Below are 12720 nucleotides of genomic sequence, written 5' to 3'. Positions count from 1 at the left end.
ACACACTAGACCGAATCAGTAGCAGAATAATGAGGCAGGGGAATGGATAAGTGAACTGGAAGACAGAACTTTAGAAATCACTGCTGCAAAACAAAATAAAAATAAAAGAATGAAAAGAAATGAGGACAATCTAAGAGACTTCTAGAAAACATGAAATGCACCTTTATTCACATTACAGTGTTCCACGAAGGAAAAGAGAGGGAGATAGAGGATCTGAGAAAATATTTGAAGAGGTAATAGCTGAAAACTTCTGTAACACAGGAAAGGAAACAGTCACCCAAATCCAGGAAGCACACGGTCCCACATAATATAAACATGCCAAGACACACAGTAATCAAGTTGACAAAAATTAAAGACAAAGAGAAAATATTAAAAACAACAAAGGAAAAGCAACAAGTAACAAAAAAAGGGATTCCCCTATAGTCATCAGCTGATTTTTCAGCACAAACTCTGCAGGCCAGAGGGAGTGGTATGATACATTTAATGTGATGAAATGGAAGAACTTAGAATGAAGAATATTCTACCCAGCAAGGCTCTCATTCAGATTTGACAGAGAAATCAAAAGCTTTAAAGGCAAGTAAAAGCTAAGAGAATTCAGCACCAGCAAACCAGCTTTACAACAAATGCTGAAAGAATTTCCCTAGTTTTTTCAGGGGAGAGGGCACAACTAGAAACAAGCAAACAACAACAACAACAACAACAAAAAATCACAAATGGGAAAGCACACCAATAAAGGAAAATATACAGTAAAAGTTGAAAGTCATCCACACACAAATATGGTATCAAAAGCAGCAACTATGAAAAGATGAGAGTACAAATGCAGGAAATGGGAAATGCTTGTGAAATTAAGAGACCAGCAACTTAAAATAACCTTTTATATGTATAGACAGCTATAACAAAACCTCATGGAAACGGCAAACGAAAAAACAATAGATACATACACAAAATGAAAAAGCAACCCAAACACAACACTGAAGATAGTCATCAAATCACAAGAAATGGGAACAAGAGAGGAAAGGTAGAAAACAGACCTACAAAAATAAATCCAAGCAATTAATAAAATTGTATTAGGAACATACATACTGATAATTATGTTAAATTTAAATGAACTAAAGGATCCAACAGAAAGATATAGACCAGATGAATGCATACAGAAACAAGATCTGTATATAAGAGAACCACTTCAGATCTAGGGACACAAACACTGAAGGTGAGGAGATAGAAAATGTATTCCACGTAAATGGCAATCAAAAGAAAGCTGAAGTAGCAATACTCAGAAAAAAACAGACTTTAAATTACTGTAACACGAGACGAGGAAGGACACTACATAATGCTCAAGAGATTAATCCAAGAAGAAGATATAACAATTGTAAATATATATGCACCCAACATAGGAGTATCTCAATATGTATGCCAAATGCTAACAGCCATAAAAGGGGAAATAAAGAGTAACACACTAATAATGAAGGATTTTAACACCCCATTTACACCAGTGAACTGATCATTCAGATTGAAGATCAATAAGGAAACATAGACCTTAAATAACACAATAGATCAGATAAACTTAAATTAGTATTTATAGAACATTCCATCCAAAAAAGCACTTTCTTCTCAAGTGCACATGGAACATTCTCCAGAATAGATCACATCTTGGGCCTCAAATCAAGTGCCAAAAAATTTAAGAAAACTCAAATCATATCAAGCTCCTTTTCTAACCACAATGCTATGAGAATAGAAATCAAGAACACCCAGGACTGATCTCCTTTAGGATGGACTGATTGGATCTCCTTGCAGGTACTCCAAGGGACTCTCAAGAGGCTTCTCCAACACCACAGTTCAAAAGCATCAATTTTTCAGTGCTCAGCTTTCTTCACAGTCCAACTCTCACATCCATACATGATCACTGGAAAAACCATAGCCTTGACTAGACGGACCTTTGTTGGCAAAGTAATGTCTCTGCTTTTTAATATGCTCTCTAGGTCGGTCATGACTTTCCTTCCAAGGAGAAAGCATCTTTTAATTTCATGGCTGCAATCACCATCTGCAACCAGTCCATCCTAAAGGAGATCAGTCCTGTGTGTTCATTGGGAGGACTGATGCTCAAGCTGAAACTCCAATACGTTTTGGCCATCTCATGCAAAGAGTTGACTCATTGGAAAAGACCCTGATGCTAGGAGGGATTGGGGGCAGGAGGAGAAGGGGATGATAGAGGATGAGATGGCTGGATGGCATCACTGACTCGATGGACATGAGTTTGAAAAAATTCCGGGAGTTGGTGATGGACAGAGAGGCCTGGCATGCTGCGACTCATGGGGTTGCAAAGAGTCGGACACGACTAAGTGACTGAACTAAACTAAACAAGAAAAAAAGTTATGTTAAAAAAAAACCCGACAAACGTGGAGGCTAAAAAATGTTAGTAAACAATCAATGGATCACTGAAGAAATCAAAGAGGAAATTAAAAAAAAAAATCTAGAGACAAATGACAACAAAAACATGATGATCCAAAACCTATGGGGCATGGAAAAAGCAGCTCTAAGAGGGAAGTTTATAGCTTCCAACAAACCAAAACTTCCAACAAACCAAAAGTCCAACTACAATCTTACCTCAGGAAACAAGAACAAACACAAATAAACAACCTAACCTTACACCTAAAGCAACTAGAGAAAGAAGAACAAACAAAACCCAAAGTTAGCAGAAGGAAAAAAATTATAAAAAACAAAGCAGAAATAAATAAAATAGAGAGATGAAGAAAACAATAGAAAAGATCAATGAAACTAAAAGCTGGTTCTTTGAAGAGATAAATAAAATGGATAAACCTTTAGCCAGACTCACCAAGAGAAAAAAGGAGGGCTCAAATCAATAAAATTATAAATGAAAAAGGAGAACTTATAATGGACACCAGAGAAATACAAAGCATCATAAGGGACTACTACAAGCAATGTATAGTCCAACAAAATGGAAAATCTAGATGAAATGGAAAATTCTTAGAACAGCAAAACCTCCCAAGACTGAAACAAGAAGAAATAGAAAATATGAACAGACCAACTACAAGGACTGAAATTGAAACTGTGATTTTAAAAGTTCCAACAAACAAAAGTCCAAGAACAGATGACTTCAAAACGAATTCTATCAAACATTTAGAGAAAAGTTAACACCTATCCTTTTGAAACTCAAAAAAAAAAAAAAAAACAACTGTAGAGGAAGGAACACTCCCAGCCTCAATCTATGAGGCCAGCATCACCCTGACACCAAAGTCAAATAAAGATAACAAAAAGAAAGAAAAGAAAATTACAGGCCAATATAGAAGAACATAGAAGCAAAAATTCTCAAAATACTAGCAAACCAAATCCAGCCATACACTAAAAGGATCATACACCATGATCAAATGGGATTTGTCCCAAGGATGCATGGATTCTTCAATGAAAGCAAATGAATCAATATGATATTCCATATTAACAAACTGAAGAATAAAAACCATATGATTTTTACGGCATTACAAAGTGTTCTATTTTCATTCTTTCACATGTGCTATCTAGTTTTCCCAGCACCACTTATTAAAGAGGCTATCTTTGCCCCATTGTATATTCTTGCCTTAAAAATAAAGAACACTTCTGAACACCATACACAAAGATAAACTCAAAATGGATTAAAGACCTAAATGTAGGAACAGAAACTATAAAACTCTTAGAGGAAAACATAGGCAGAACACTCTATGATATAAATCACAGCAAGATCCTCTATGACCCACCTCCTAGAGTTATGGAAATAAAAACAAAAATAAACAAGTCAGACCTAATTAAACTTAAAAGCTTTTGCACAGCAAAGGAAAACTGTAAATAACATAAAAAGACAACCCTCAGAATGGGAGAAAATAATAGCAAATGAAACAACTGACAAAGGATTAATTTCCAAAATATATAAGCAGCTCATACAAGTCAATACCAGAAAAACAAACAATCCAATCAAAAAGTAGGCAAAAGACCTAAACAGACACTTCTCCAAAGAAGACACACAGATGGCTAACAAACATGAAAAGATGCTTACCATCACTCATTATTAGAAAAATGCAAATTAAAACTACAATGAGATATCACCTCACACTGGTCAGAATGGCCATCATCAAAAAGTCAACAATAATACATGTTGGAGAGGATGTGGAGAAAAGGGAACCCCCTTGCATTGTTGATGGCAATGTAAATTGATACAGCCAACTATGGAAGACAAATTTTTAGGAATAAAACCACCATATGACCCAGCAATTCCACTCCTAGGCATATACACTGAGGAAACCAAAATTGAAAAGACACATTTACCCCAATGTTCACTGCAACACTATTTACGATAGCTAGTACATGGAAGCAACCTAGATGTCTGTCAAGAGATGAATGGATAAAGAAGCAGTGATACATATAGATAATGGAATATTACTCAGCCATAAAAAGGAATGCATTTGAGTCAGTTCTAATGAGGTGAATGAACCTAGAGCCTATTACACAGAGTGAAGTAAGTCAGAAAGAGAAAAACAAATATTGTATACTAACACAAATATATAGAATCTAGAAAGATGGTACTGATGAAATTATTTGCAAGAAAGCAAAGGAGACACAGACATAAAGAACAGACTTATGGACCCAGTGCCAGGGGAGGAAGGAGAGGGTGGGATGTACGGAGAGAGTAACATGGAAACACACATTATCATATGTAAAATAGATAGCCAATGGGAATTTGATGTATGACTCTGGGAACTCAAACCAGGGCTTTGTAACAACCTAGAGGGGTGGGATGGGGTGAGGGGTGGGACAGAGGTTCAAGAGGGAGGGGACATGTGTATACCAACAATGATTCCTGTTGATGTTTGGCAGAAACCAACACAATACTGTAAAGCAATTAAAAATAAATTTTTTAAAAAACACATGATCATCTCAATAGATGCAGAAAAGCTTTTGATGAAATTCAAACCCATTTATGATTTTAAAAGACCCTCCAGAAAGTGGGCATAGAGGGAACCTAACTCAAAATAATAAAGGCCATATAGGACAAACCCACAGTTAACACCATTCTCAATGGTGAAACACTGAAGGCATTTCCTCCAGAATAAAGAACAAGACAATGATGTCTCCTCTCACCACTTTTACTCAATATAGTTTTGGAAGTCCTAGCAAACAGAGAAGAAAAATAAATAACAGGAATCCACATTGGAAAAGAAGTAAAACTCACTGTCTGTCTGCAGATGACATATACTATGCACAGAAAATCCTAAAACACTACCAGAAAACTACTAGAGCTCACCACTGAACTTGGTAAAGTTGCAGGATACAAAATTAATACATCGAAATCTGCTGCATTTCTATCACTAACACCAAAAGGTCAGAAAAAGAAATTAAGGAAACAAACACATTGACCATCACATCGAAAAGAATAAAATACATAGGAATAAACCTACCTACGGACACAAAAGACTTGTACTCAGAAAACTAAAGATGCTGATGAAAGAAATCAAATTATGACACAGATGGAAAGATATATGATGTTCCTGGATTGGAAGAAACAATATTTTCAAAACAACTACAATATCCAAGGCTATCTACATATTCAATGCAATTCATATCAAATTACCAATGGCATTTTTCACAGAACTAGAACAAAATTTTTTAAAATCTGAACGGAGACACAAAAGATCCCAAATAGCTCTCAAAATATTGAGATCCCAAATAGATCTCAAGCAATCTTGAGAAAGAAAAACAGAGCCGGAGGAATCTGGCTCTCTGACTTCAGACTTTACTACAAAGTTACAGTCATCAAAACACTATAGTACTAGCACATGAAACAGAAGTACAGATCTATGGAACGGCATACAAAGTCCAGAGATAAACCCACACATCTATGGTCCACTAATCTATGACAAAGAGGCACAACATACAATGAAGAAATGACAGTCTCTTCAGTAAGTGGTGCTGGGAAAACTGGACAGCTACATGTAAAAAATGAAATGAGAACATACCCTAACACTATACACAAAAATAAACTGACCTAAATATAAGGCCAAATGCTATAAAACTCTTAAATGACAACACAGGCAGAACACTCTGACATAAATCGCAGCAATATCTTTTATGATCTAACTCTAAGAGTAATGAAAATGAAAACAAAAATAAACAAATGGGACTTAGTTAAACTCAAAAGCTTTTGCACAGCAAAGGAAACCATAAACAAAACAAAAAGAGAGCCCACAGAATGGGAGGAAATATTTGCAAATGAAGCAACCAACAAGGAATTAATCTCCAAAATATATTAAAAAACTGATGCAGCTCTATATAAAAAACCAAACAACCTGATCAAAAAATGGAAGAAGATCTAAATAGACATTTCTCCAAAGAAGACATACAGATGGCCAAGAGGCACATGAAAAGATGCTCAGCATAGCTAATTATTAGAGAAATGCAAATCAAAATTACAATGAGGTATCATCTCACACTGGTCAGAATGGCCATCATCAAAAAAATCTACAAACAATAAATCCTGGAGAAGATATGAAGAAAAGGTAACCTTTCTTACACTGTTAGTGGAGATGTAAATTGGTACAGCTACCATCGAGAACAGTATAGATGTTCCTTTAAAAACTAAAAATAAAACTGCCATATGATCCAGCAATCCACTCCTGGGCATGAATCTAGAGAAAACCATAATTCCAAAAGATACATACAACCCAATGTTCATTGCAGCAATATATAGCCAACACATAGAAGCAACCTAAATGTCCATCAACAGAGGAATGGATAAAGAAGTTGCAAGTTGTACATATATGTGTGTGTATGTGTGGATAAATATAGACACATATGTATGGATACACACACACACACACACACACACACACACACACACACACACACACACACACACACACACACACACACACACTGGAGTATTACTCAGCCATAAAAAGAACAAAATAACATCATTTGCAGCAACATGGATACAACTGAGATTACCATACCAAGTAAAATAAGTCAAAGGAAGACAAATATGACATTGCTTATATACAGAATCCTTAAAAAATCATACAAATGAACTTATTTACAAAACAGAAATAAACTTAGACAGACTTAGGAAACAAACTTATGATTACTAAATGGGAAAGGTGGTGGGGGAGGTGTAAACTGGGAGTTTGGGGTTGACATATACACACGACTATATTAAAACAGATAACCAACAAGGACCTACTGTGTAACACAGGGAACTCTACTCAGTATTCTATAACAAGCCTAAATGGAAAAAGGATTTGAAAAATAATTGATGTGTATAAGTGAATCACTTTGCTTTACACCTGAAACACAACAGAGTAAATCAACTATATTCCAAACAAACTAAAAAAAAAAAATTTTAATGGTGCCGGCACTGAATTGAGCACAAAGACAAAGGGAGTCATTTCAATGGCCACAGGGAAAGTTGTCAAGTAGAAAAGGCCAGTTTCAACTTCACTACATGTTTTTTTCCAAGAAAGACACAGGTCCCCAAATCCCTCCCTTCAAAATGCTCCTAAATAAAGTAAGATTTGTTGAGACCTTGAAATTGCACTCAGGAGAGCTATCACAGTAACTTTAGGGGTCACGTGCAGGCCATAATAAAATAGTAGTATTTAAATTCCCTGTAGCTCAAACAGTAAAGAATCTGCCTGCAATGCAGGAGACCTGAGTTCCATCCCTGGGTCAGGAAGATCCTCTGGAGAAGGGAATGGCGATCCACTCCAGAATTCTTGCCTGGAGAACATCATGGACAGAGCAGCCTGGCGGGCTACACAGCCCATGGCGTCACAGAGTCGGACATGACTGAGCGACTAACACTACCACTACACTTGTGTGTAAAACTTGTGGAATTTGTATTCAGATATAAAAAGACTATTCGGGTATAATTTTAAAAGTCTTTAAATAATTATGAAGGTTTATCACTGCCATACACATTGCTTGCATGGTATATTAATTTCATATAGTTTACAAGTTGGGATGCTTAATGAAGAACCGAACTTCTAATTAGTATGAATTCATGGAAAAATGTAATCTTTTTTTTAACCAAAATTTGCTTTACAATACACCAAAAAGTGAGAGTGGGATGTGACTGTACAGGTATATCCACCCCTCCTTAAACCCAAAACAGTCAGAAAGAGCACAAAATTGCACATCTCTGTAAATCAGCTGGAACCAAGGCTCTGAATGCAAGGAGAAGGAACTGATGTATGCACTCAAGTCCACTCACTTCTACATTTAGTCCACAGAAACTCTTAAACAATCTCTAGTCCAGCTAGTCTATCTACAGTTGAGGAAACTGAGGCCAGGGCCAGAAGTGACCCTGACTTCAGGGTCTGCAGAAGTTATTTATCAGGAGTAAACTTCTTCAAACACTAGATTAGTGGCAGAGATGGAATAGGTGTGGTAATTATACTTAAAACATCCATAAACAGCAGCTGACAACAGAAGACAAGGAAGAAAGACTAATGAGTTTATCACAGAATAAATAATACTAGGTCTTAAGAATAAAATATGAAGCTGAGTCATTATGGAAAGGTCTTAGACTGTTTTCCATCAAAAATGTTTAACAATAAACTAGAGCTCTCATTCCAACATCTGAAGGTAAGTCCTGTGGTCCTAGGGACAGCCTTTATGCCCAACAATGCTAAATAACTGTTATATATGTGTGTACCTGGATTTTTTTCAATGCTAGATGAAGCTTGTTTTTGAGATGTGCACACATCTCACAGACAATAAAACAAATACTCTGAATTCCGAGGACTAAAATAACTTGTATACAGATGACAACTTATCTAAATGACCTGAAATAAAAATGACTGCAAATGAACCCTCAAAAACATACAGTACTTAAGCATTACTAATCACCACTCCCAAGGCCGTGCATATATCAAACGGCCAGTCTTATCAACATAATGATGTTGTGGGAGTCCAAAGACAAGAAAACTACGTAGATAAGAATTTATTATTCCAACAAGAAGTAACAAGAATGTTAGGTTGACATGATCTCCATCCTATGGTCAAGTCCTCCTCATCTTTCCTCCCCTTGTAGCTCAACTTTACCTCTTAGCAACAGAACAAGGAAGAAGTGACTCTTCTCCCATCTTCCATCTCTAGACTTTAAATGTATTCCCAGTGTTGCCCCTTCCCTTCTCCCTTCCACACAGGCCATTGCTTCCCCATCACCTGTACAAAGAACAGAACGTCGAAACTCTCCCAAGATGATCTCATGCCTTCGTGCGGGCACCTCCAGGCGGGTGGACCGGCTGTTCATATGTGCTCACTCAGGACGACGCCTGGAACACTGTACAACCCCTAGGTACCCTCACTGGGGACCTGGGTTCATGCCTCTGCCTTTACATCTCCTGTGATAATTTTAACTACTTTTATCTCAGCCAACTCCTTTGCTTCACAGTCACTTCAAGAATGATATAGAGGAAAGAACAGGAGTTTTGGAGTCAGAAAATCCTGGGGTGAATCCCAGCTGTAGCACCCAAATTGAGCTCTGGGACTGAGAACAAGTCACTTCTTCTCCCTGAGCCTTAGATCCTCAGGCTTAAAAGGAGACAGCTGTGTAGAAGAAAGGAGATGATGCCCATAAAGTGCCCGGCGCACAGTAGCTGCTCAACAGATACCTCCCCCTCCCTCTCTCCCTGTCTCCCCATTTCTGGTCTTAGCCTCTTTTTCTGAGAATATTTTCTCCCATCTCTACTCGCTGACTTCTCCCCATATGCTTCCTATTGGCACAATCTTCTACACCTGAATCACGATGAGCGAGAAACCTATATTGGGAAATGAGATTATAAGTATGCCAAACTGTGGATCTTCAAACAGAAATAACAAGACTGCAAAATAGAAACACACTATAGAGGGCTGACTAAAGACAGGGACCCCCAGCCCTTCTGCCCCTCTTCCCCCTTATTTGCCAGACTTAGCAAATAAAAATATAAGACCCCCAAGTTAAATTTCATTTTCAGATAAACAGAAAATGTTTTCCTGGTATTCCCCCAGTAGGTATTGTAGTAGAGAAGGAAAATGCCTCTTTACCAAAAAAGAAAATCAGTAGAGAAAAGATAATTAAGGTCATGACTATCAGAGAAAGAGGCTGCTGTCCCCTCCACCTTATGTAAAGTTCTTTGAGAAAGGGAATTCCTGCCCCCGAGTCCTAATGCAGTGGAGTCCTGGAGTTCTAGGAAGTGCCATGAGGCAAGTCAAATAACAACCACCATCCTTCAACTCCATTAAGCATCAGAGCTTAGTGGAAAGGTGGATGGGTTTTGAAGACCTCAGTTGCTCAAGCATCCTCATTATCGTACAAAGTCTGTCCACCAAATGATTGCTACATGAGTTTTATGGTAATTTTTATTAATTTTTAAACAGTATTTTATTCAATGAGCAAACATATTTCATATAATCCTAAAAATACTGGAAAAGAGGAGATAAGCTACCTATACATGAGTGAGTTTTCTCAATATATTTGGGTTGGCATTTTCTGTTTTAAAAAGGGTGATAAACTACACAAGAAAATGCACATATATTTCTGTACAAATGGATATATCATCTCCCGTCAGGATTACTATAAAAACCTCTTAATTAGAAATATCATCTCTTATCAGGATTATTGCAATAACCTCTCAGTAGGACTCCTGGCTTCTGCCCGTTCAGTCTCTCTACAGCTGACAGGATGATCCTCCTAAAACCTGTTAGATCCTGTCACTTATCTTCTCAAAGTCTTCCAGTGTCTTCCTACCTCACTCAGGAAAAGAAAAGTGAAAGTCGCTCAGTCATGTCCGACTCTTTGCAACCCTATGGACTGTCACCTGCCAGGTCCTCTGTCCATGGAATTCTCTAGGCCAGAACACTGGAGTGGGTAGCTGTTCCTTTCTCCATGAGACTTGCCAACCCAGGGACCGAATGCAGGTCTCCCGCATTGCAGGCAATCCTTTACCGTTGAGCCACAAGAGAAGTTCCGAGTGAAAGTTAAAGGTTTTTTCAGTGGCCTGCAAGTCCCTACAGGGCCCCTCTGACCTCACCTGCTCCTGCCCAGATTCCTCAGCTCCAGCCACACCACTGCTGCCTACGACTTTCTTGCCCAAGATACCTTTACACTCACTCCCATCCCCAACTTCAAGTCTTTTCTCTGATGCCAATTTCTCCAGGATGCCTTCTTTGGCCACTTTTTCAAATCATAACCCCCATTCCGGTGAGTCCCATCAATATATTATATATCACTTAGTTACCTGTTGTCTCTCTCTCCCCCAAGAATATAGGGCAGAAATGCTGGTGTTTTGTTCACTTCAGAATCCCCAACATGTAAAACAGTATGTAGTAGGCATTCATTCAGCAGTTATTGGAGGAATGTTGAAGAAACATAAGGTAAAAATAACAATGCATTATCATTTTGAAACAGATGTGAAAGTTTGACCATAAAGAAGGTTGAGCACTGAAAAACTGATACTGTTGAATTGTGACGTTGGAGAAGACTCTTGAGAGTCCCTTGGACAGCAAGATCAAACCAGTCAATCCTAAAAGAAATCAACCCTGAATATTCATTGAAAAGACTGATACTAAAGCTGAAGCTCCAATACTTTGGCCACCTGATGCGAAAAGCTGACTTACTGGAAAAGCCCCTGATGCTGGGACAGATTGAAGGCAAAAGGAGAAGAGGGTGGCAGAGGATGAGATGGTTGGATAGCATCACCAATTCAATGGACATGAACTTGGGCAAACTCTAGGGGACAGCGAAGGACAGGTAGGCCTGGCATGCTGCAGTCCATGGGGTTGCAAAGGGTCAGACACAAATTAATGACTAAAGAACAACAAATTGTTTTGAAATAGGAGGGAAGAGAGCAGGGCACAACCTTTGAAAAAATGACATAGCCAGCGGACACAACATAAATTGATTAGAACCAAGTGGGTCCAAAATGGTGGACTAGTCGACTTCCACTAGACCTTGAGCCTCAGTGTACACTCATTCTAACACATCAAGCTGGCAAAGTGACATCCACAGGCACCATGACAGTCCCAAGGCCAACCAAAGACCAAAAAGTAGGCTGTGGTCCATCTCCTGGAAATCTCTGCCACTTCCCCAAAGTAGTTGGAATAATCCTCCCACATATTAGCCTATGAAATTACTCAGCTCATAAAGGCTGACCACACCATATTTCGACACAGCTTTTGCCTGAGATAGCCCACACTTTGTCTGTGGAGTGTGTTTCTCTCCAAATTCACCTCTTACCTATCACTTTCTCTCACTGAATTCTTTGTGATGAGACATCAAGAACCTTAGCTTCATTAAGCCCTAAAAACAGGTGTGTGATCTCAGTTGGAACATTATGGGTTTTGGCCGGGTTCAAGTCCCAGTCTGAGTTGCAGGTTTCAGTTTTACTAGAGTAAATTGTATTTACTGAAATCTAAACCATGTGGAATTGTCTTCAAGATTTCAGAGTTAAAAACTAGCTCTTCCCCTGAAGTACCTCACCTGCTTTCTTCTTTCCCTAATCAGAAAATCATAAAGAACCAGAGAGAGGAGTGTGGTTTTCCCACTTCTGATATTAATATTCCAAAATGTAGAAAAGAGCATTCTCACTGTTGGTATTTTATAAATCATATGATTCTTTAAAAGTACATACTTGCCTGAAGTAACATCCTTTTAAAGTGCTTCCCAAGTGTCCCTGCTCAGGCTAAGAACAGTGAAAG

The 12720-nt window shown here is 38.1% G+C and overlaps 1 protein-coding gene across 2 annotated transcripts in view; it reads right to left on the bottom strand.

Moving 5' to 3' along the window:
• GSDME (gasdermin E) overlaps positions 1 to 12720 on the bottom strand; it is a 69153-nt gene that overhangs the window by 40608 nt on the left and 15825 nt on the right. The window lies entirely within an intron of this gene.

This window comes from Muntiacus reevesi, chromosome 6, assembly GCF_963930625.1.
Source record: "Muntiacus reevesi chromosome 6, mMunRee1.1, whole genome shotgun sequence".
NCBI classification, from domain to species: Eukaryota; Metazoa; Chordata; class Mammalia; order Artiodactyla; family Cervidae; genus Muntiacus; species Muntiacus reevesi.
This window is presented reverse-complemented; position numbering and strand designations above follow the sequence as displayed.